Source organism: Ascaphus truei, unplaced genomic scaffold, assembly GCF_040206685.1.
Source record: "Ascaphus truei isolate aAscTru1 unplaced genomic scaffold, aAscTru1.hap1 HAP1_SCAFFOLD_682, whole genome shotgun sequence".
In the NCBI taxonomy this organism is placed as follows: domain Eukaryota; kingdom Metazoa; phylum Chordata; class Amphibia; order Anura; family Ascaphidae; genus Ascaphus; species Ascaphus truei.
In genome coordinates this window covers 159,140-184,271 of record NW_027457015.1, presented here as the reverse complement: position 1 = coordinate 184,271, position 25,132 = coordinate 159,140, and the positions used below count along the sequence as shown (strand labels likewise).

Below are 25,132 nucleotides of genomic sequence, written 5' to 3'. Positions count from 1 at the left end.
CCTGATCTCCTAGGGGAGGCAAAGCAAGGAAACACTGTTGAGCAGGTAGAGATCGGGGCACAGTTGAGTGCTAGGCAGAAGGGAGAAGCCAGGGACATGCTAGCTCAGTATAGCGCCCTCTTCACTGACATGCCAGGGACCACACATCTCACCAAACACCCAGTACACACAGGGGACCTGCAGCCTCTGCATAAGCACGCTTATAGAGTGTCAGCAGAGGTCAAGATAAGTATGGAGAGAGAGATTGAGGAGATGCTGACCCTAGGGGTAATTACTCCGTCCCAGAGCCCTTGGGCAAGTCCAGTAGTCCTAGTGCCTAAGAAGGACAAAACCACCCGGTTTTGTGTGTACTACCGGTTGCTCAACGCTGGGACGGTGTCAGATGCTTACCCCATGCCCCGCATGGATGAGTTACTAGATGAACTCGCGGGGGCAAAGTATCTGACCACCATGGATCTGAGCAAAGGCTACTGGCAGATTCCCCTGACCCTGGAGGCTAGGGAGAAGTCAGCATTCTTCACTCCAAGTGGCCTCTATGAGTTTTTGGTGATGCCATTTGGGATGAAGAATGCCCCGGCTACCTTCCAACGCCTGGTCAATAGGTTACTGGAAGGGATGCAGAGCTATGCCAGGGCTTACTTAGATGACATTGCTGTCTTTAGTAATTCCTGGGAATCCCACATAGGACATGTAGCTGCAGTGCTGGATAGAATCAGGGAGGCTGGGCTTACCTTAAAACCCACTAAGTGTATGGTAGGTATGGCAGAAGTCCTGTACTTAGGGCACAGGGTGGGTGGAGGGCATTTCAAGCCAGAGCCAGCCAAGGTAGAAGCCATAGTTCAGTGGCCTGTTCCAAAAACCAAGAAACAGGTCATGGCCTTTTTGGGCACCGCAGGGTACTACAGGAAATTTGTCCCACAGTACAGCGCCGTGGCCAAACCCCTGACTGATCTGACTAAGAAGCAACTGCCTGTGCTTATTACCTGGTCTCCTGCTGTGAAACTGCTTTCCAGGCACTGAAAGCTGCGCTTGCTGAGGCCCCCATCCTGGCTGCCCCAGATTATACCAAGCATTTTCTTATTCAGACTGATGCCTCAGACTTTGGTGTGGGGGCTGTGTTGAGCCAGGTGGGGGACGACGGCAAAGAGCACCCTGTGGTGTATCTCAGTCGCAAACTGCTCCCCAGGGAGGTGGCATATGCCACCATTGAAAAGGAGTGCTTGGCCATTGTGTGGGCACTCAAAAAGCTCCAGCCCTATGTCTATGGGAGGGCTTTCACGGTCATTACCGACCACAATCCCCTGAGCTGGCTACAGAGGGTATCAGGGGAAAATGCCAAACTGCTGAGATGGAGCTTGGCTTTGCAAGAATTTGAATTCACCATTCAGCACAAAAAGGGTAGTGAAAACAGCAATGCTGATGGACTTTCACGCCAGGACTATCCCTCTGAGACTGAATTCATTAATGGTGCCAGCAGTGCCCCACTCCCCGTCAGGGCCAGTGGGCCACAGGACACGCATTAAGAAGGGGAGGTGTAGAGGGAGAGAGGGGGTGGCCCGGTATTAAAGGGGTTGCACCCCATTTGGCCACCCCTGACCGCACCAGGGAGACAAGGGGTTAACTGGGCTGAGGTCCAGAAATGTGATGTAACCCTTGTTGTAACCCTTGATGTAATACATGTAAATGTATTTTCCCCTGTTCCATTGTAATGTCTGGTTACTCAGTGTTTGCATCACACACACACTAGAATCCATCCGGGAGCACAAGGGTTAATAATTCTTTAATGATTATAGCTCTTTGTGTAAGTTTCCCGCCTTTTCGGGCACCATTTTGCAGGTCCCCATTGGCCGCCATTAGGGCTCAATGCATTTCAATAGGAATTTGTGCTGTTTTCGTCCTGTTTCCTGTAGTGACCAGCAGGTGGCGTCCGAGAGGGAGAGCGGCGGTTTCCCATTGAAAGTCAATGGGCTCATTGACTTCAATGGAGATGCCTCGAGGTAACCTAGTTGGCTGCCGTCCAGACCGCAAACCGCAAAGCGGATACAATGTCCTTCAAAAGAGCTAAAATCACTGGGTCAAGTTCAACGTCAATTAGCGGGGAAATAAACTGTTTTAGGGCACCTAGGGATAAAATTCTTTTTGCCCCTAGTTCCTAAGCGTCCCCCCACTCGACCACCACCGGGTCCCCGAATCCTGGACCCCCGATAAGGGTCGAACCAGATAGAGCGGGTCGCGCCATAGGCTTTTCCGGCGGTGGCAGAAACGGCTCAGAAAAATGACTAAGTGAGAAATGCTGAATTTTAGGAATCCATATCTCCGGTTCCGGAGGGTTCAGCGGATCAGGGTTTGGGGTATCTGTAGCCACTGCTCCGGCATCGCTGCAGAACCATCCTTGACCCGCTTGGACCAACCCGACGGAGTATGGACCCCCTTGAAGTTCGGGACTTTTCCCATAAACTTCAATGGCAGAAAACCCCCATTGACTTCAATGGCGGCGATTTACCATTGAAAGTCTATGGCGGAGCTGCCCGTTGTTTTCAATGGGGATTTAGTGAAAAGCTGAGATTTCTTTTTCAATGGAGATTTTTGTATTAAAATGATTTAATGTGCATTGGTGTAACTCCGGTTTCTTAGGTCGTAGCAAGTCGCTTTTTGGACCATATGGTGTCCCAGTTCTGGCAATGCGAACTGGGAAGTTTGGACCTGCTAAACCTAACGGAACCGGATATTTTAATATGTTTATGTATTATGCTTAATAGTGTATCTTAAGGTATGGACAAAGACCCAGAAGAGATTCTTTTGGGCCATAAGGTAGCAGATGGCCCTGGGGACGCCGCTATGTCTAGGATTTAAGTGCTGTTCAAAGAGTTTTATCACCCTCACTGTTTATCCGAAGCCCAAACCAGGGCAGGTCTTAAGTGTTCCAGTTAACACCTTTCAACAAAGGTTTTCCTGCCAGAACTCCAAATGGTAGACTGTCTGGCATTCCTGACGTAAATGTGGGGCTTCAGAAATGAGACCCCCAGAGTTCTACTGCGCATGTGCCAACTAGCAGGGGGGCATGGGTCAGAATGCTTTCCCACGTTAGTGAGTGGCTGGAGGTAATTGTAAACCAATCCCCTGTGCTTAAGGTTAAGAATAGAAGGAGAATGGTTTATAAACTGCTGTCCACCCATATATCCTTTGTCTTCGTTTGCTGATATGGTTACCTGATATCACCTGAATGATTTCCTCACTGCTGAAAGAAATGCTACATCATACTTCTCATTCCCCAACCCTTAAGTAAGTGTACTTCTTGTTCGTTACTGTATTATCTGTTGTGTTCACCTATATTCTAAGGAATAAATACAATTTATTATATCTTAAGCCTCGTTCAGTTCAAACCCAATTATTTTTGTGTAATATTAATAAGCCTGTGGAAGCTATCGTCACAAGGAGGTATTATAGTGTGTATTGTGGGGAGAATTAGTGTGTGTGTTGTTTGGGAGTGATATTCGGGAGGATTGTGTGTGCAGAAGGAAGAATGAGTGAGGGGGGAGTAAGGGAGCAGGATTGAATGAGAGGGGGTCATTGAGTGATAGCGGGGAGGGGAGGGAAGAGTGAGGAGAGTGGGTGTAGGAGGGAGCAGTGCAAGAGACCGTCGGGGGCAGAATACATGGTGAGAAGGGAGGCTGCCTAGAAGCATAAAAATCTACTTCACCACTGTTCTGTACTCTCTTCAATACTCTGTGTTACAGATCTCTCTGGCAAGAAATGGGGTCCAATGGCAAAGACTGCTCTAAATAAGATAGTATAAATGAACACAGAGAGAAATTCCAAAGAGTAACCCAAGAAAATACAAGTGAAATCTAATCGTAAGGTAATTAGTCCCATTAAGTGAAATACATAAAGGAATAGTCCATAAAAAAGCACAAAGGAAAAAAATAGGAGTACTTTATTGTGATGTTACATTTCAGAGAATATAAAATTATAGGAAAACAATTCCACTTTGTTCAGAAAACCAGAAAGTCTTGGTCCCAGGTGGACTGAATTTTTATTGCAAATAAGTTCCTTAATACACAAGTAAAGAATATAGTTACTTATTCTATTCTCTACTGTAAGACGTGCCACATTGCCCAATATTTGGGTACAGTGCCCAGATTGTGACCATGCACTACAGAGGTGAGATTCCCCCAACTCCAATTTGCTACACACTCCAAGAGAGATTATTGTGATCAGAGGTGGAATGAGAGGGGTGAGAAGGGTCGCTGCCCAGGGAGTAGCCTGACAGGGGGTACAGAAATCTCTTTTGGTGCATATATTGCGGAGCTGCATTGATTGACTTGTCAATCAGCTCTGCTGCCTATCCCATTGACATCATGATCCGGCACTGTGATCAGCTGCAGCGCTGACCCAGGTGTGTTAGTGCAGCACTTTACAGGGAGGGAACAGAGGTTGTGGATGACAGATGCTGGGGATAGGCCATGAGTACGGGCCAGAGTAAGGTGGAGACTTTCTGTACTCTGCATACAGGACACTGCATGCATGACAGTGTCTGTGTGTGTGTGTGTGTGTGTATTCCAAGTGTCAGTGTGCATAAGTAAGTGTGCTCTGTAAGTATGCCTGTGTGGCAGGTATAGGGGGGTGGTTCAGCTGGAGGAACTTATCCAGGCACAAAAGCACATAGATGCCCCAGATTATACCACCCCAAATGCTGATAATATCCTGCTGCACTTTACAGAAGATGATGCAGATGTCAGTGGGTGGTGGGTTCATTAAATCCATCCATCATATCATAGCCACACTGTGCATATGATGTACTGAATCAATCACAGGAAGACATCTCCATGGTAGGGGTAGAAGTTAACAGAATATGTCCAGCACTGTGGTGTGTAGCCCATAAATAATAATTGTGCACATTACAGAACATACTTGCAACTGCAAGATCATTTTGCTGCTTGTAGTGTTTGCTCTTGTCCTGTGCAGTGTTGTCGTAGATCCGTCTCTTCAGTGTTCACTGCAATAAAAGTAAGACATTGCATTAATATTACAGAAGTTTGGGAGCTGAAATCCCACTATGCTGCAGACATTTTCCCTTTGCATAAGATTCTTGTGATTATATCTCAATGATGATCAATAACAACTACATCATAACACAGCCGCTCAATACAAAATATGTATTTGCTATCAATGGTCATGGAGGCCAAACGTCACACAATGTACAGATATACTGCTGCGGCCGAGTTTATTCGAGCATTTGCCCGTTCTTGGCCGCAGCAGTAACCTGGCACGCGCCGGAGGGTGCCGGGCGCACGCCGAAGCAGCGGAGGAGCGCCCTCCGATCGGGGCTTTCTCCCTTCCGCTGCCGGGTCCGTCGGGTCCCCCGGAACCCCCTGCCGCTGTCCCCCACATCGCGGGACACCAGTGCTCCCTCGGGGAGCCCTGGACGCGCGTGCAGGGGGCGCAGGCACCCGATGACGCGTGACCGTGCATCGGTGATGCGCGGCACGCTGAGGGAGTGCGGCTAGCACGCCGGGGCATCCCCCGGCTTGCGGTGCTAGCCGTGCTTCAATAAAACGTGTCGGTAGTGTAGCAAGGATTATTTCTTCCTCTGGTGCAATATGATGGGATGTGTTGTAAGATTCTGCATTATTAGCATCACTGAATCTTTTGGAAACTGAGTAATATTCTATGTTTTAATGCAATATTATGGATGATCAGCCGGTAAAATAAAGCTTACTGTATCTGTAGCCATGCTCTACCCATGATGTGCTGAATCAATGACTGCAGAGTGATTCAGAGTGGTAAACATGACTGGAACTCATCTCTGAATAGAGGACAGAACAGCAGTGCAGAGTAGGAGGTGAATGTATCTCAAATGGAAGACTTAGTAGCTGTGTGGGGAGTAGACAGTACAGACTGATCAAATAAATAGTTAAAGGAGTATCTTCAACATTACTTGGCTTTGTTATCAACATTGAAGTTTCCCTTGTTTTTTCTGTTCTTTAAATCACTACTACTGATGCCATGTGTAACCTGTACTGAGAGATATACTCTACTGGCCTAGATGAAACCATATGATGCAAACAGGATTCATCCCACTCCAGATTCATATGATTGCACCACTTCAACCTTTAATAAAACACATAGAACTACAGCAGTGCGCTACTGCACATGTTCTTGTTATGAATGGTAGTAGATGTGGTCCTTGGGTCAATACTTCATACAGCAGCCACACTCTACTCATGATGTATTGAATCAACAAAAACCTGCATGGTACAGATCACAGGAAGGGTAGAGTAGAGGGGAATATGTCCAATGCGAAACCCTTAGCAGCTGGATTGTGTGGAGTCAACAAAACGACAAATACTAAATGAGAAATATACACATTGCTTATCTGTCTCTGTGTAGTCATTTTCCTCCTCTTCAACTGTCTTTCAAAATTTCTCTTCTGACAGAAAAGAAACACATGGCTTCAATATTCACTGTTCTTCCCTCCTGAAATAAAAGTTAAGCATTGCATGGTTATGATCATACATACAATGAACCTTGCGCCAAACCATGTGATCCAAAGTAAATCCACCTCCCTCCCATAGCTGTGTTCCTTCTAGAGCTTCTACCACACAAGTCATTAATGTTCGTGACACTGTACTGCAGTCACAGTCTGCACACAAAGTACTGAATCAATTACATCACACTGAAAAGGCAGTCTACATGATGCAATAGTTAACCATAATAACTCTGTCATGCAAATGACAGGAAAACCTATATGTATATCATTAGGGGAGAGGGGAAAAATAATTAAAAAATAAGTGCGACAAATAAAAACAGATTATAGGAAAGTAAATCCTTGCCCTGGGAACTTTACAATCTAATAGAAATGTTAGAAGACTTAAAGAGAGGCAGCAGTTGGGGGAAGAAGTGCAGTAGATGACAATGCTTGTCCTTAATGGTGGGTACAATTAGTAGAAAGCACATCTTGGGAACAATAGTTGTTAGCAGTGACTGTGGGTGTGGGACAGTAGCCACGAGTCAAAGTTTTTTAAATGCTTGATTTAAGTCGTGAATTTTAAGATTGGTCTTACATGTGGGTGGAAGAGGTTATGTTGGCATATACTGAGTGTGAGGAAGTTTCACATGTACGGTGCAGTGATGGAAAATGGTTTCAGGCAAGTGAGAGAACAGTAGAGGTGAAAGAAGTTTACAGGAGACAGTTATGGTTATAGTGCAAGAGACAAGCAAGGGCATAACGAGAGATCAAAGATGATATGCAAGAAGGAGCAGATTAATGGAGAGCCTTAACAAAAAGGTAAGGAGGAGAACTTTGTAGGTGATACAAAAACTTGATGGGATGCCAGGACAGGGATTTAAGGAGATGAGCAGAGACTGTTGTGGGAGAAAGTGAGATAACTCAAGCAGCAGAGTTTTGCATAGGAGAAAGTTGTGAAGCATGGAGGCCTGTTAGTAGTATGTTAAAATAACCTATAGGATAACAGTATACATTGGAGTTTTAGCAGTAGGTTGAGAGGGGAAAGGGAAGATCTTGGCAATATTAGAGAGAAAGAGGCAACACATTTTACCCATAGCCGTGCATGTGAATGGAGATGGAATTGAAGAGCCAAATGTTACTCCTATGCAACATGTTTGATGACAAGATAGATGGTAGTACTGTTTACTGTGATGGAGAAAGGGGATAATATGAGCCCAGTGTTAGACATTAAGTTTAAGGCAGTGGAGTGCCATCCATGAGCATATAGCCAGGAGACAACCCAAGAGTAGGGACTGGATTGCAGGAGTGAGAACAGGGGTGGATAGATTTGTGTGTGTATCATCCGCATAGAGATTATATCTAAGGCCAAAAGCATTGATGAAGTCACCAAATGATAGTATGTAGAGAGAAAGAGAGATCTCAGAACAGAGCCCTGATGTATACCCACAGACAGATCAATAGAAGACGAAGACATGTTAGCAACAGAGATGGAGAATGTGTGACAGGAAAGTTATGATGAAAACCAGGATAGAACTTCGTTACTGATACCAAGAGAGAGTTTAGAATATGAAGGAGGAGAGTGATTGAGAGCATCAAACGCAGCCGATAGATCAAGTAGGATTAGTAGGGAAAAACCTTGGGAATTAGCTTTAAGCACAGTCTGTAGAACGTGCTGTACGAAAGGCAGGTTGTAAAGGATCCAGGAGGGCATGTGATTTAAGAATGTTGACACTAGCAATTAGAAGGCAAACAGCATGAGGGATACAGAGCGGTAGTTAGTAAGGCACATAGGGTGTAGTTTGTTTCTGACAAAAGGGTGACCGCTACAGGCTTAAAGTAAGAGGGCAAAAATCCAGAGAATAGGGAGAAATTGAAGATGTGGGTGAGAGTGGGGTCTAAGAGATGCAGTAAGGTGTGAGGGGATACGATCTAGAGGGCATGTGGTAGAGGGAGAATAGAAGATGATTAGCTTCCAGCTCTGTAAGAGAAGAAAAGGAGTCAAGTGCAGAAGGAGATTTGGGTAGAAGGAGAGAAGGGGGAAGGGACAGAAGGAATCTCCTTTTGGGTGGCATCCACCTTGCCTCTGAAGTAGTCAAATGCTTGAGGAGAAGTGAAGGAAGGATGGCAAGTGGGAGGAGAAGATCAGTGGAGGGAGTCAAATACAGAGAAAAAAAACAGCGTAAATTAAATTTGAGTGTTGATGAGTGTGGAAAAAAGTAGTGTATTTAGCCCTAGAGAGCAGCTTTATACAGGACAGGAGACATTTTTACTGTAGAAAAATCAAACAAAGTGTGAGATTTCCTCCGTAGGTATTAAGAACAGCGAGTGGAAGTGTGATGAGTGTGTTTGGGAATTTAGCCAAAGGTGTGGGTTAGAGGGATGAGTGTGTCAGAGCCTATAGGGGGCATATAGATAGGAGGATAGCATTGTAAGAGTTAATAAGATTGTTAGTTTAAGCAGAAAGAAAGAGAGAGAAGAGAGAAGAGAGGTTAGAGTAGATGTCAGAGGAGAGTTTAATTAAGCAGAGGCAAATCAGTGGGACAGGTAAGATGCGGTGAGGGGAATGACTGATTGTGACTGATGAGAGCAGAAGAGGTTATGTACAACTAGAGCCTTGTTAGTAAGAGTGGACATTCCAGAGGGCACAGGAGAAGGGAAGAGAAAAGTAAGGAAAGGAATGTGGATTACATTAGATAGGTTAACACTCTTAGTAGGGAGGCCTGATGTGTATATGAGCCGGTCCAAGATTATAAGAGATATCCCCCAACATCAGCGAGCATAGAAGGAGACACAGAGATAGGTGTAGAGAGAGACAGAGATAGGGATATGTAGAGAGAGAAGGGCGTCAAGAGAATGAGACAGATAGGCGTAGAGAGAGGAGACATAGAGAGAGGGGGCTTTGAGAGGGGGGCGTAGAGAATGAGGGAAGGTGGAAGAGAATAGGATGTGCAGGAGTGCATTTCATTGAGCAGTGCAGAAATAGCTGCAATAGAGGTCTGTACAAATGGTGCTTTGTGTAGACACATGCAAAGGTAGGGGAAGGAAAGTGTATAGAACATGTGGATAAAAGCAGGAGTGTGGAAGTTAGAGAAATTAGAAAAGTTTTACAGAGGAGTGAGGAAACAGTAAACAGAAAGAACAAGAGAGAGGTTACATTGGGATGACGTGCTGTGGTAGAGAGAAATGCTAGGAGAGAGCCTCCAGATATTAGAGGACATGAATTGAGAGAGCAAATGTATAAATCAAAACCGGAGGGGGAGGTATAGCACGAAAGCTTGCACAGCAGTTGATGAAGATTATAGTCTTAATGTTGCGTGTACCTGTCAGGGCACTCAAGAAGGTCAATGCTCACAAGTGCAGAGTTCATGAAGAAATGCTGAATCCAGTTCCCCTCCAATTTAATTTTAATATAACTTTTTCATTCTTCATTACTGCAAAAAGCAAACAAAACAAAACCACATTGCATTACTATTTTCAAAATGGATTGAATGACATATTCAACAGTAACTGTGTGATGCCAATATTGCCTTCTCACTCGTAGGCCAGTACGGTCAGGTACCCAGTACTGATAAAACAATAAGTGCCCGTACTAAGTACCAATATGAATTATAAGGAAATGTAAAATCTCCAGGTCTCTCTCCATCTCTGCAACAGATATATGGATAAGCCCATATTAAGGCATCACGTGACCGGAGCCGTCACTGACTGGGTATACGCAAAGATGCAGGGAGATGCAAAGAAAGGGAGGGAGAGAGACAGGGAGAAGATGGGAAACGGAGGGAGGCACGGATGGCAGGCCTCTCTCTTTCACTGGTGCATGCAAGGAGCTGGTCCCAACATCCACAAAGTGTGTGTGTATTATTGGTTGTGTTTTATGGCGGTAGGAGGATAGTGTGTATATTGTGTGTGTGTGGGAGTATTATATTGTGTGTAGGGTATTATAGTGTGTATATTATGTTGAGGTGCAGAGGAGAGTGTTAGATTGGGTATCTTGTGTTAGGGGGTATTGTGTATATTGTGTTTAAGACTATAATATTATTGGGGAGATTATTATTGAGGAGGTATTAAAGTGTGTATTGTGGGGAGTATTAGTGTATGTATTATTTGTGGGTGACAGATGCTGTGGGTAGGCCAAGAGTACGGGCCAGACTAAGGTGGAGACTTTCTGTACTCTGCATACAGGACTCTACATGTACTGCAGAGGTGAAATTCCCCCAACTCCAATTTGCTACACTCTCCAAGAGAGAATATTGTGATCAGAGGTGGAAGATGAGCAGGGTCACTGCCCAGGGAGTAGCCTGTCAGGGGGCATGGAAATCTCTTTTGGTGCGTATGTTGCCACGTGGCATTGATTGACCGGTCAATTAGCACTGCTTCCTATCACAGTGACATGATCCGGTGCTGTGATCGGTTGCAGCGCTGACCAAGGTGTGTTAGTGCAGCAATTTACAGGGAGGGAACAGAGGTTGTGGGTGACAGATGCTGGGGGTAGGCCAAGAGTACGGGCCAGAGCAAGGTGGAGATATTCTGTACTCTGCATGCCCATCCTGCATGCCCAGGACTCTGCATGCATGCCAGTGGCTGTGGGGTGTGTGTGTGTAGGTATGCCAAGTGTCAGTGTGCATAAGTAAGTGTGCTGTGTGTGTAAGTAAGTTTGCCTGTGTGCAGGAGGTGTAGGGGGGTGGGGGGCGGGGGGCGGTTCAGCTGGAGGACTTTACCCAGCACAAAAGCACATAGATGCCTCTGATTATATCACCCCAAATGCTGATAATATCCTGCTGTAGATGCACTTTACAGAAGATGATACAGATGTCATCAGTGTTTGGTGGGTTCATTAAATCAATCCATCATATAATAGCCACACTGTGCATATGATGTACTGAATCAGTAACACCAATCACAGGAAGACATCTCCATGGTAGGGGTAGTGTTGAAGTTAACAAAATATGTCCAGCACTGTGGTGTGGAGCCCATACATAATAATTGTGCACATTACCAGAACAACATATTGTCAACTGCATGATCATTTTGCTGCTTGTAGTGTATACTCTTGTCCTGTGCAGTGTTGTAGTAGATCCGTCTCTTCGGTGTTCACTGCAATAAAAGTAAGACATTGCATTAATATTACAGAAGTTTGGGGGCTGAAATCCCACTATGCTAATGACAGTTTCCCTTTGCATAAGATTCTTGTGATTATATCTCAATGATGATCAATAACAACTACATCATAACACAGCTGCTCTATACAGAATATGTATTTGCCATCAATGGTCATGGAGGCAATATGTCACACAATGTACATATATAGCAAGGATTATTTCTTCCTCTGGTGTATTATGATGGGAGGGTGAGATTCTGCATTATCAGCATCAGTAAATCTGTAGGAAACTGAGTGATATTCTATTTTTTAATGCAATATTAGGGTAAAATAAAGCTTGCTGTATCTATAGCCATGCTCTACCCATGATGTGCTGAATCAATGACTGCAGAGCGATTTAGAGTGGTAAACATGACTTGAACTCATCTCTGAATAGAGGGTAGCACAGTAGTGCAGAGTAGAAGGTGAATGTATCTCAAATGGAAACCCTTAGCAGCTGTGTGGGGAGTAGACAGTACAGACTGACCAAGTAAATAGTAAAAAGTAGTAACTTCAACATTACTTGGTTTTGTTCTCCACTCCTGTTTTTCTGTTCTTTAAATCACTAATACTGATGCCATATGTAACCTGTACTGAGAGTTATATACTCTACTGGCCTAGATCAAATTAAATGATGCAAACAGGATCCCTCCCACTCAAGATTCATATGATTGCACCACCTCAACCTTTCATAGCAATAACATAGAACTGCAGCAGTGCGCTACTGCACATGTTCTTGTTATGAATGGTAGTAGATGTGGTCCTTGGGTCAGTACTTCATACTGTAGCCACACTCTATTCATGATGTATTGAATCAACAAAAATCTGCATGGTACAGATCACAGGAAGGGGTGGAGTAGAGGTGAATATGTCCAATGCGAAACCCTTAGCAGCCGGATTTTTTGGAGTCAATAAAACGACAAATACTAAATGAGAAATATACACATTGCTTATCTGTCTCTGTGTAGTCATTTTCCTCCTCTTCAACTGTCCTTCAATTTTCTATTTTGCAAGAAAATGAACACATGGCTTCAATATTCACTTCTGTTCTGCAGTCTTTCCTCTTGAAATAAAAAAGTTAAGCATTGCATTATTATTATTATAATTATTATTGACGATACATACAATGAACCTTGCTCCAAACCATGTGATACAAAGCAAATCCACCTCCCTCCCACAGCTGTGCTCCTTCTAGAGCTTCTACCACACAAGTTATTCATGTCAGTGAAACTGTACTGCAGTCCCGGTCTGCACACAATCTACTGAATCAATGACATCACACTGTGTCACACAATGTCATGCTAACGACAGGAAACAATCTTTGTATATATCTTTGTATATATAATAATAATAATAATAATAATAATAAAAAAAATAAGACAGGACAGACACTCCTACATTGCAATCAATAGAAAATAACTGGGACAGGCACTTCAAGGATGCATACGGTCCCGGATAAACTGTAGCTACCTATACACGTGTGCCTTGTCTCTAGACTCTGCAAATATCTCTATTTATATACCACCCATTGTGTACTCAGCGCTTTACAAGAGAGACCAAAAAGTACAGGAAATTATTATACAATAAGTTCAACAAACAAAAACAGACAATAGGAAAGTAAATCCCTGTCCTGGGTAGTTTACAATCTAAGAGAAATGTAAGGAGACTTACAGAGAGACAACAGGTGGGGGAACAAGTGCAGTAGATGACAATGCTTGTCCTTAATGGTGGGTACTTGTAGTATAAAGCACTTCTTGGGAACAATAGTTAGTGACTGAATGAGTGACAGTAGCAACGAGTAAAAGCTATTGAAATGCTTCATTTAAGTTGTGAATTTTAAGGTTGATCTTAAATGTGGGTGGAAGAGGGTATGTTGGCATATACTGAGTGTGTGTGAGTTTCACAGGTAAATTGATGGGAAAGGGTTTCAGGCAAGAGAGCGAGTGCGCAGTAGAGGTGTAAGAAGTATAATGGAGACAGTTATTAGTAGAGCTTAGGAGACGAGGAAGGGCATAACGAGACCAAAGATGATATGTAGGAAGGAGCAGATGAATAGAGAATAGTGTTGGACTGGGTCCTCAACTATAAAAAAATGGGTAACGGGTACCCGGCCAAAATGAAAGGTTCTACCCGGTCGGGTACACGGTTTGGCACTTACCTTCCGGGTGGCGGTGACATCTAGGATCAGCAGCAGTCCTGTGACGGTGGCAGCATCTGTGGTGTCTTCAGCCGGCGGGGGAGCTGCAGGCTCACAGACACAGCTTACCTGCTTCGGTGCTGTGGAAGTGATTCCTGCAGCTCCCCCCGCCAGGTGAAGACACCTCTGATGCTGCCAACATCAGAGGACTGCTGCTGCTGATCCTAGATGTCTTAGGAAAGGTAAGTATAAAAGATTATTTCCAGCTGCCCTGACATTACCCGACGCCGGGTATTACCCGGCCAAGTCCACTTCTCAGTGGCCGGTTTCGAGTAATGTCCGGGTAGCTGGAAATGTGTCGGGTAACGCCGGGTACTCGGTACACCACTAATAGAGAACCTTAACAAAAAGGTAAGGAGGAGAACTTTGTAGGTGATCTGAAACTTGATGGGAAGCAAGGAGAGGGATTTAAGGAGGAGGAGGAGATGAGCAGATACTGTTGTGGGAGAAAGGGAAATTATTCAAGCAGCAGAGTTTTGGATAGATTGCAAATGAGAAAGTTGTGAAGCAGGGAGCCCTGTTAGCAGTATGTTAACCCATACGATAAGGGCATGCATTGGCGTTTTAGCAGTAGATTGACAGAGAAAAGGGCAAATCTTGGAAATATTACAGAGAAAGAATCGACAAACTTTAGCCAGTGTCGTGAATGAAGATGGAAAGGGAAGAGTCAAATGTTACTCCTAGGCAATGTGCTTTCATGACAGGATGATGGTAGTACTGTTTACTGCGATGGAGAAAGGTGATATTAGGCCAGATTTAGGGGGAAATATGAGGAGCTCAGTTTTAGACATTAGGTTTAAGGCAGAAGAGTGTCATCCATGGAGGATATAGCCAGGAGGCGACCCGAAACTAGGAACTAAATGGCAGGAGTGACGGTAGGGTGGATAGGTGTGTGTATCATCTGCATAGAGATGATATCAAGGGCCAAAATAGTTGATAAGGTCAACTAGTGATAGTATGTAGTGAGAGAGGTCCCAGAACAGAGTCCTGAGGTATACCAACAGACAAAACAACAGGAGACAAAGACACGTTAGCAACAGAGATGGAGAATGTGTGATGGAGAAGTATGATGAAAACCAGGATATAAGTTTGCTGCGGATACGAAGAAAGAGTTTAGAATATGAATGAGAAGAGTGATTGACAGTATCAAAAGCAGAAGAGAGATCAAGCAGGATTAGTAAGTAAAATGGACCTTGGGAATTTTCTTTATGTACATAATTGGTTACATTGGGAAAGGCAGATTGTGAAGGGCCCAGAGGAGCATGTGATTTAAGAATGTTGATCAAACGGGAGATCACAAGACGTTCTAGCAATTAGGAGGCAAATGGTAGGACGGATACAGGGCGATAGTTAGAAATTCACACAAGGTCAAGGTTATTTTTGAGAATAGGGGTGACCACTGCATGCTTAAAAGGAAGAGTTGAAAGAGCCAAAGGATATGGAGGAATTGAAGATGTGGGTGAGAGTGAGAATATAGGATTGAGAGGGCATGTGGTAGAGGGAGAAGAGAAGATCAGGTTCCAGCTTTGTGACAGGAGAAAAGGAGTCAAGAGTGCAATGAGATCTAGATAGAAAAAGAGAGAGGGGGAAGGGAGAGAACGAATCTACTTGTGGATGGCATCCACCTTGCCTCAAGTGAGCAAAGGCTTGAGGAGAAATAAAGGATGGATGTTAAGTGGGAGGAGAAAGTCAGTGGTGGGACTCAAATACATAGAAGACAGTGTGAATGAAATTGGAGTGTTGATGAGTGAGGAAAAAGTAGTGTTTGACCTTAAAAAAAGGAGCAGAGTTTTACAGAACAGGACAAAGGTTTAGTGTAGAAAATCAGACTGTGAGATTTCCTCCATAGGTGTTAAGAGCAGCAGTGTGATGTGATGAAGTGTGATGAGAGCGTGCTTGTGAATTAAACCAATGCATGGTTTAGGCTGCGTCTATAGTAAGCACACAACAGAAGGCAAAGTTAGCGCATGCCTGTCGCTCCAGCAATCCCCGCACTGAGGTCCGAGGCGACGGGGAGGCCCTGCATCGCTCGCACGCACTGTGGACGACCAAGCGTGTGCCCATGATAATCACGGCCTTAGAGGGATGAGTGTGTCAGAGCCTAGAAGGGGCATATAGATGATGGAGGAGGAGGGAGGAGGAGATGATAGCATTGTAAGAGTTAACAAGATAGTTAGTTTAAGCAGAAAGTGAGGAGAGGTTAGAGATAAGGGTAGATGTCAGAGGAGAGAGTTCAATTAAGCTGAGGTATCGAGTAGGACAGGGGTGAGGGGAATGAGAAGTGGTGGATGATGAGAGCAGAAGAGGTCATGTACAAATAGACCATGTTAGTCGTAGAGCAGACATTCCAGAGGGCACGTGAGAAGGGAAGAGTAAAGTGAGACAAGGAATGTGGATTACATTAGATGGGTTAATACGCTTAGCAGGGAGGTGGAGAGAGAGGCAAGAGGCAGAGGGTGGTGTAGGGGTAGAGGAAGAGATGTTGCATGTACCTTGTCAGAACATTAAAGAACGTCAATTCACACTGGTGCAGAGTTGATGATGAAATGCTGAATCCAGTTCACGTCCAATTCAATTTTAACAGAACTTTTTCATTCTTCATTACTGCAAAAAAAAAAGTAAAAAACAATGCATTACTATTTTCAAAATGGATTGAATTCCCCCACCAATGACTATGTGTTACCAATATATCCCTCTCAGTCCCACTGCAGCACATACTGTACCAGTGTGAAAGTAAGAAGGTACACAGTACCGGTAAAACAATACACTGGCGACACACTTTATCGCAGTGCGGCCAGATCCGCAAGCCGGGAGATTTCCCGGCTTGCTAGTGGCCGCCCCTCGGCGTGCCGCGCGTCATAGACGCGCGGTCACGCGTCTTCGGGAGCCTGCGCCCCCTGCACGCGCGTCCAGGGCTCCCCGAGGGAGCCCTGGTGTCCCGCGATCGCGGGACAGCGGCAGGGGGTTCCGGGGGACCCGGCGGACCCAGCAGCGGTAGGGAGAGCGCCCCGATCGGAGGGCGCTCTTCCGCTGCTTCGGCGCGCGCCCGTCACACTCGGGCGCGCGCCAGGCTACTGCTGCGGCACAGAACGGGCAAATGCTCGAATAAACTGTGCCGCAGCAGTACGTGCCGGTACTATGCACCATATGAATTATAAGGGGATGTAAATCTCCCAGTCTCTCTCCATATCCGCAACAGAGCGGGCTCCGGTCAGTGGCATGGATGCCCATATATGGGTATGCTCATATTTGGGCATCCCATGTCACTGACCGGAGCCGGCTCTGAGTATAGGGATATATGCGGAGACGCAGAGGTGCAAGGAAATGGGAGGAGGCACGGTGAGAAACAGGGAGAGACCACAGGAAGATAGAGGGCAACAACTTCCACAAGGTACTTGTATGGGTATAATTGTTTGTATTTTGTGCAGAGGGGGTAATTTCAGATAAAATACAATTCTCCACCCTCTACGAAACAATTCCACTTTGTTCAGTAAGCCAGAAAGTCTTGGTCCCATGTGGACTGAATTTAATGCAAATAAGGTCCTTAATACACAAGTAAAGAATAAAGTTACTTATTCTCTACTGTAAGAAGTGCCACATTGCCCACTATTTGGGTCCTGTGCCCAGATTGTGACCATGCATGGCAGAGGTGAGATTCCCCCAACTCCAATTTGCTACACTCTCCAAGAGAGATAATTGTGATCAGAGGTGGAACTAGGGGAGGGTGTGAGCAGGGTCACTGCCCAGGGAGTAACCTGACTGGGGGCACGGAAATCTCATTTAGTGCATATGTTGCGGCACTGCATTGATTGACCGGTCAATCTGCACTGCTGCCTGTCACAGTGACATCCTGATCGGGCACTGTGATCAGCTATAGCACTGACCCAGGTGAGATAGTTCAGCACTTTACAAGGAGGGAACAGATGTTGTGGGTGACAGATGCTGGAGGTAGGCCAAGACTGTTGGCCAGAGTAACGTGGAGACTTACTGCACTCTGCATGCCCATCCTCTCCCTGACATCAGGGGAAGGAAGTGGCCCTGGGGTGTGTGTAGGTATGCCAGATGTCAGTGTATGCATAAGTAAGTATGCCTGTGTAGTGGGAGGTGTAGGGGCGTTAAGCTGGAGGACTTAAAACAGGCACAAAAGCACATAGATACCTCTGATTATACCGCACCAAATGCTGATAATATCATGCTGTAGCTGCACTTTACAGAAGATGATGCAGATGTCATCATTGGTTGGTGGGTTCATTAAATCAATCCATCATATCATAACCACACTGTGCATATGATGTACTGAATCAGTAACACCAGGAAGACATCTCCATGTTAGGAGTAGAGTTGAAGTTAACAGAATATGTCCAGCACTGTGGTGTGTAGCCCATAAATAATAATTGTGCACATTACCAGAACAACATACTGTCAACTGCAAGATCATTTTGCTGCTTGTAGCGTATGCTCATCCTGTACAGTGTTGTAGTAGATCCGTCTCTTCAGTGTTCACTGCAACAAAAGTAAGACATTGCATTAATATTACAGACGTTTGGGGGCTGAAATCTCACTTCGCTGCGGACAATTTCCCTTTGCATAAGATTCTTGTGATTATGTCAATGATGATCAATAACTGCATCATAACACAGCCGCTCTATACAGAAGATGTACTTGCTCTCATTGGTCATTGAGGTAATACGTCACACAATGTACAGATATAGCAAGGATTATTTCTCCCACTTGTGCATTATGGCATTATGATGGGAAATGTTGTGAGATTCTGCATTATCAGCATCACTGAATCTTTTGGAAATTAAGTGATATTCTATGTTTTAATGCAATATTATGGGTGATCAGCCGGTAAAATAATAATAGCTTGCTGTATCTGTAGCCATGCTCTACCCATGATGTGCTGAACCAATGACTGCAGAGAGATTCAGAGTGGTAAACATGACTGGAACGCATCTCTGAATAATGGGCAGCAAAGCAGTGCAGAATAGGAGGTGAAAGTATTTAAAATGGAAGATCCTTAGCAGCTGTGTGGAGAGTAGACAGTACAGACTGACCAAGTAAATGGTAAAAGGAGTAACTTCAACATTACTTGGCTTTGTTCTCCACATTGAAGCTTTCCTCCTCTTTAAATCACTAATACTGATGCCATGTGTAACCTGTACTGAGAGTTATATAATCTACTGGCCTAGATGAAACCATATGATGCAAACAGGATCCATCCCACTCCAGATTCATAGAATTGAACCACCTCAACCTTTCATAACAATCACATAGAACTGCAGCTGTGCGCTACTGCACATGTTCTTGTTATGAATGGTAGTAGATGTGGTCCTTGGGTCTTTACTTCATACTGTAGCCACCCTCTACTCATGATGTATTGAATCAACGAAAACTTGCATGGTTCAGATCACAGGAAGGGGTAGAGTAGAGATGAAAATATTCAATGTGAAACCCGTAGCAGCCGGATTGTGTGGAGTCAATAAAACGACAAATACTAAATGGTAAATGAGAAATATACACATTGCTTATCTGTCTCTGTGTAGTAATTTTCCTTCTCTTCAACTGTCCTTCAAATTTTCTCTTTTGCAAGAAAAGGAACACATGGCTTCAATATTCACTTCTGTTCTGCAGTCATCCCTCCTGAAATAAAAGTTAAGCATTGCATTGTTATTATGATAATACATACAATAAACCTTGCTCCAAACCATTTGATGCAAAGCAAATCCACCTCCCACCCACAGCTGTGCTCCTTCTAGAGCATGCATGTCAAACTCCAGTCCTCGAGGGTCCCAAACAGGCCAGGTTTTCAGTAGGGATATCCTGAAAACCTGGCCTGTTTGCTGCCCTCGAGGACTGGAGTTTGACATCCTTGTTCTTGAGCTTCTACCACGCAAGTCATCCATGTGAGTGACACTGTACTGCAGTCCTGGTCTGCACACAATCTACTGAATCAATGACATCACACTGTAAAGGCAATCTACAAGATGTATTAGTTGTCCACACTTCCGAAATGTTACTTTTATGTCCAAATCACTTATTCCCATGACCTGATATTTGTATTTGTTATTTATAGGATTGTCACAAAGAGTTGATGAGGTCACCAAGTGATAGTATGTAGAGAGAAAGAGAGATCTCAGAACAGAGCCCTGATGTATACCCACAGACAGATCAATAGAAGACGAAGACATGTTAGCAACAGAGATGGAGAATGTGTGACAGGAAAGTTATGATGAAAACCAGGATAGAACTGTGTTACGGATACCAAGAGAGAGTTTAGAATATGAAGGAGGAGAGTGATTGAGAGCATCAAACGCAGCAGATAGATCAAGTAGGATTAGTAGGGAAAAGTGACCTTGGGAATTTGCTTTAAGCACAGTCTGTAGAACGAGCTGTACGAAAGGCAGGTTGTAAAGGATCCAGGAGGGAATGTGATTTAAGAATGTTGACATTCTAGCAATTAGGAGACAAACAGCAGGAGGGATACAGGGCGGTAGTTAGTAAGGCACATAGGGTGTAGGTTGTTTCTGAGAAAAGGGTGACCACTACAGGCTTAAAGTAAGAGGGTAAAGAGCCAGAGAATAGGGAGGAATTGAAGATGTGGGTGAGAGTGGGGACTAAGAGATGCAGTAAGGTGTGAGGGGATACGATCTAGAGGGCATGTGGTAGAGGGAGAAGAGAAGATGATTAGCTTCCAGCTCTGTAAGAGAAGAAAAGGAGTCAAATGCAGAAGGAGAATTAGGTAGAAGGAGAGAAGGGGGAAGGGACAGAAGGAATCTCCTTGTGGGTGGCATCCACCTTGCCTCTGAAGTAGTCAAATGCTTGAGGAGAAGTGAAGGAAGGATGGCAAGTGTGAGAAGAAGGTTAGTGGAGGGAGTCAAATACAGGGGAAAAAAGACAGCGTAAATTAAATTTGTGTGTTGATGAATGTGGAAAAAAAAGTAGTGTGGTTTGGCCCCAGAGAGCAGCTTTATACAGGACTGGAGACATTTTTACTGTAGAAAAATCAAATATCAATTGTGTGATTTCCTTCATAGGCATTAAGAACAGCGAGTGGAAGTGTGATGAACATGTTTGGGAATTTAGCCAAGGGTGTGGGCTAGAGGGACAAGTGTGTCAGAGCCTAGAGGGGGCATATAGATAGGAGGATAGCATTGTAAGAGTTAATAAGATTGTTAGTTTAAGCGGAAAGAGAGAGAGAGGTTAGAGTAGATGTCAGAGGAGAGTTTAATTAAGCAGTGGAAAATCAGTGGGACAGGTAAGATGGGGTGAGGGGAATGACTGATTGTGAATGATGAGAGCAGAAGAGGTCATGTACAACTAGAGCCTTGTTAGTCAGAGAACGGACATTCCAGATGGCATAGGAGAAGGGAAGAGAAAAGTAAGGAAAGGAATGTGGATTACATTAGATAGGTTAACACTCTTAGCAGGGAGGCAGAGGCAGGGAGGCCCGATGTGTATATGAGCAGGTTCAAGATTATAAGAGATATCCCACACATCAGCAAACATAGAAGGACACACAGAGATAGGTGTAGAGAGAGACAGAGATAGCTCTATGTAGAGAGAGAGGGACGTAGAGAGAATGAGACAGATAGGCGCAGAGAGAGGGGGCGCAGAGAGAGGAGGCGCCAAAAGAGGGGGCGCAGAGAGAGGGGGCACAGAGAATAGGATATTAAAGAGTGCTTTTCATTGAGCAGTGCAGAAATAGCTGCAATAGAGGTCTGTACAAATGGTGCAGTTTGTAGACACATGCAAAGGTAGGGGAAGGAAAGAGGAGAACATGTGGATAAAAGCAGGAGTGTGGAAGTTAGAGAAATTAGAAAAGTTTAACAGAGGAGTGAGGAAACAGCAAGCAGAAAGAACAAGAGAGAGGTTACATTGGGATGACGTTCTGTGGTAAAGAGAAAATGCTAGGAGAGAGCTTTCAAATATTAGAGGACATGAATTGAGGGAGCAAATGTATAAATCAAAACCTGAGGGGGAGGTATAGCACGAAAGCTTGCACAGCAGATTATAGTCTTAATGTTGCGTGTACCTGTCAGGGTACAGAGTTAATTCAAGAAGTTAAATTCTCACAAGTGCAGAGTTCATGATGAAATGCTGAATCTAGTCCCCCTCCAATTTAATTTTAATATAACTTTTCCATTCTTCATTACTGCAAAAAGCAAACAAAACAAAACCACATTGCATTACTATTTTCAAAATGGATTGAATGGCATATTCAACAGTGACTGTGTGATGCCAATATTCCCCACTCACTCGTAGTGAAGCACATATTGTACTAGTGTTGAAAGTAGGCCGGTAGAGTCAGGTACGCAGTACTGATAAAACAATAAGTGCCCGTCGTAAGTACCAGCTCCGCAACAGTGCGGGCATCACATTAGTGACGTGGATGAACATATATGGATAAGCCCATATTAAGGCATCACGTGACCAGAGCCGTCACTGACTGGGTATACGTAAAGACGCAGGGAGATGCAAGGAAAGGGAGGGAGAGAGACAGGGAGAAGATGTGAAACGGAGGAAGGCACGGATGGAGGGAGTTCTTCCGAGCTTCTGCGGGCCTCTCTCTTTCACTGGTGCATGCCGGGAGCTGGTCCCAACATCCACAAAGTGTGTGTGTATTATTGGTTGTATTTTATGGGGGTAGGAGGGTAGTGTGTATATTGTGTGTGTGGGAGTATTATATTGTGTGTAGAGGTGCAGAGGAGAGTACTAGATTGTGTATCTTGTGTAAGGGTGTTGTGTATATTGTGTTTGGAGCTATAATATTATTGGGGAGATTAGTATTGAGGAGGTATTATAGTGTGTATTGTGGGGAGTATTAGTGTGTGTATTGTTTGCGGGTGACAGATGCTGGGGGTATGCAGCAATCCCTGCACTGAGGTCCGAGGCGGCTCTGCATCGCTCGCACACACTGTGGATGACCAAGCATGTGCCCATGATAATCATGGCCTTAGAGGGATGAGTGTGTCAGAGCCTAGAAGGGGCATATATATGATGGAGGAGGGAGGAGGAGGGAGGAGGGAGGAGATGATAGCATTGTAAAAGTTAACAAGATAGTTAGTTTAAGCAGAAAGTGAGGAGAGGTTAGAGATAAGGGTAGATGTCAGAGGAGAGAGTTCAATTAAGCTGAGGTATCGAGTAGGACAGGGGTGAGGGGAATGAGAGGTGGTGGATGATGAGAGCAGAAGAGGTCATGTACAAATAGACCTTGTTAGTCAGAGAGCAGTCATTCCAGAGGGCACGTGAGAAGTGAAGAGTAAAGTGAGACATGGAATGTGGATTACATTAGATGGGTTAATACGCTTAGCAGGGAGGTGGAGAGAGAGAGGCAAGAGGCAGAGAGTGGTGCAGGGGTTGAGGAAGAGATGTTGCATGTACCTTATCAGAACATTAAAGAACATCAATTCACACTGGTGCAGAGTTGATGATGAATCCAGTTCACCTCCAATTCAATTTTAACAGAAATGTTTCATTCTTCATTACTGAAAAAAAAGAAAAGTAAAAAACATTTCATTACTATTTTCAAAATGGATTGAATTCCCCCAACAATGACTATGTGTTACCAATATATCCCTCTCAGTCCCACTGCAGCATATACTGTACCAGTGTGAAAGTAGGAAGGTACACAGTACCGGTAAAACAATACGTGCCGGTACTATGCACCATATGAATTATAAGGGGATGTAAATCTCCCAGTCTCTCTCCATATCCGCAACAGAGCGGGCTCCGGTCAGTGGCATGGATGCCCATATATGGGTATGCTCATATTTGGGCATCCCATGTCACTGACCGGAGCCGGCTCTGAGTATAGGGATATATGCGGAGACGCAGAGGTGCAAGGAAATGGGAGGAGGCACGGTGAGAAACAGGGAGAGACCACAGGAAGATAGAGGGCAACAACTTCCACAAGGTACTTGTATGGGTATAATTGTTTGTATTTTGTGCAGAGGGGGTAATTTCAGATAAAATACAATTCTCCACCCTCTACGAAACAATTCCACTTTGTTCAGTAAGCCAGAAAGTCTTGGTCCCATGTGGACTGAATTTAATGCAAATAAGGTCCTTAATACACAAGTAAAGAATAAAGTTACTTATTCTCTACTGTAAGAAGTGCCACATTGCCCACTATTTGGGTCCTGTGCCCAGATTGTGACCATGCATGGCAGAGGTGAGATTCCCCCAACTCCAATTTGCTACACTCTCCAAGAGAGATAATTGTGATCAGAGGTGGAACTAGGGGAGGGTGTGAGCAGGGTCACTGCCCAGGGAGTAACCTGACTGGGGGCACGGAAATCTCATTTAGTGCATATGTTGCGGCACTGCATTGATTGACCGGTCAATCTGCACTGCTGCCTGTCACAGTGACATCCTGATCGGGCACTGTGATCAGCTATAGCACTGACCCAGGTGAGATAGTTCAGCACTTTACAAGGAGGGAACAGATGTTGTGGGTGACAGATGCTGGAGGTAGGCCAAGACTGTTGGCCAGAGTAACGTGGAGACTTACTGCACTCTGCATGCCCATCCTCTCCCTGACATCAGGGGAAGGAAGTGGCCCTGGGGTGTGTGTAGGTATGCCAGATGTCAGTGTATGCATAAGTAAGTATGCCTGTGTAGTGGGAGGTGTAGGGGCGTTAAGCTGGAGGACTTAAAACAGGCACAAAAGCACATAGATACCTCTGATTATACCGCACCAAATGCTGATAATATCATGCTGTAGCTGCACTTTACAGAAGATGATGCAGATGTCATCATTGGTTGGTGGGTTCATTAAATCAATCCATCATATCATAACCACACTGTGCATATGATGTACTGAATCAGTAACACCAGGAAGACATCTCCATGTTAGGAGTAGAGTTGAAGTTAACAGAATATGTCCAGCACTGTGGTGTGTAGCCCATAAATAATAATTGTGCACATTACCAGAACAACATACTGTCAACTGCAAGATCATTTTGCTGCTTGTAGCGTATGCTCATCCTGTACAGTGTTGTAGTAGATCCGTCTCTTCAGTGTTCACTGCAACAAAAGTAAGACATTGCATTAATATTACAGACGTTTGGGGGCTGAAATCTCACTTCGCTGCGGACAATTTCCCTTTGCATAAGATTCTTGTGATTATGTCAATGATGATCAATAACTGCATCATAACACAGCCGCTCTATACAGAAGATGTACTTGCTCTCATTGGTCATTGAGGTAATACGTCACACAATGTACAGATATAGCAAGGATTATTTCTCCCACTTGTGCATTATGGCATTATGATGGGAAATGTTGTGAGATTCTGCATTATCAGCATCACTGAATCTTTTGGAAA

At 44.6% G+C, this 25,132-nt stretch overlaps 1 long non-coding RNA gene across 1 annotated transcript; it reads right to left on the bottom strand.

The window, feature by feature from the left end:
- Positions 1-4,041: 4,041 nt before the first annotated feature.
- LOC142485953 (uncharacterized) lies at positions 4,042-24,825 on the bottom strand. Its single transcript, XR_012798744.1, has 11 exons — positions 24,736-24,825; positions 23,188-23,291; positions 21,839-21,958; positions 19,327-19,446; positions 18,211-18,306; positions 16,296-16,407; positions 12,550-12,669; positions 11,466-11,563; positions 9,790-9,900; positions 6,368-6,477; positions 4,042-4,996 (listed from the first exon to the last, which is right to left on the bottom strand). It is a non-coding gene; the product is annotated as an uncharacterized LOC142485953 (long non-coding RNA).
- Positions 24,826-25,132: the final 307 nt, after the last annotated feature.